Consider the following 1,094-nt stretch of genomic DNA (forward strand, 5'->3'; position numbering starts at 1 on the left):
CGACAAATACATAAAAATGACAGCTACGTCGGATTCAGGCATACCAACATTACGAATGTCGAAGATGGCCTCCGAATTTCGAAATTACGATACGACAACGCGGATTTCAGTATACCAATTTTACGATTCGTAGCAAAATCGAAGCTACGACAGATTACAGCATAGGGGTGTATGGGAAGTATGGTTTAAAACCCGACCAATCAATTTATATCCTAATTTTCTCCGAAAAATTAATGGGGCTGAGCCACTGTGCGCCGTAATACTATTTATTCAAAATATTTACAAAACAGGCGTTTTATTTTTGATAATTTAATTTTTATTTTTCCATTTAAGATATCATAAATCGATTATACATGTGTAGCAATAGTAATATGTTATTTATATTGATAATAGGGCAATTCATCTAAACGCGTAAATACCTCGTAACCATGTAAACCTCATTAACTTACTTAATTTTAAATGGAAAACCGGTTTATTTACGAGGCTTACGTGGTTGCGGGACATTTACACATTTTGATGAATACCCTGAATATGATTATTTATACAAATATTATATCATTTTATATTTGATCTTGTTTTGGACTTCAAAAACCAAATATGTATACTTTATATAAACACATATGTACACTGGTGATCAAAACTGAACGAATGTTATTTTTTTAAATATTCACAATGTTCTTCAACAAAATGTTTGTTTATTTTTTATGACAATAGTTATTGTTCATGTTTTAGCCAAAAATATTTAAATCAAACTTTAAACTTTATACAGAATTTAGAAAAATTCAACAAATTTTTAGTAAATTTTCAAAGATTTTAATCTGAATCTTTGATAATTTTCGGTATGCAGCTTTATAGCATGTTAAGTTTTAGTACGATAAAGTGCAAGTTTTAAACTGCTACAAAAACGCATAGATTTTTAATAATTTTTTGGCAGGCGGCTTCACGGTTTTTATTTTCAAATAACCAGTCATAAAAACTGGCGTTGACTGTTTTTATTTTTTTGCAAACGGTCATGCGCATTTTCTGCTACAAGAAATTCATGTTTGTTTAAACATCCGTTATTGCTAGCACGTACTGTATTAAAATTTCATAAG

Source organism: Rhagoletis pomonella, unplaced genomic scaffold (genome assembly GCF_013731165.1).
Source record: "Rhagoletis pomonella isolate Grant_MI unplaced genomic scaffold, Rhpom_1.0 Rhpom_scaffold_02104, whole genome shotgun sequence".
Classification (NCBI taxonomy): domain Eukaryota; kingdom Metazoa; phylum Arthropoda; class Insecta; order Diptera; family Tephritidae; genus Rhagoletis; species Rhagoletis pomonella.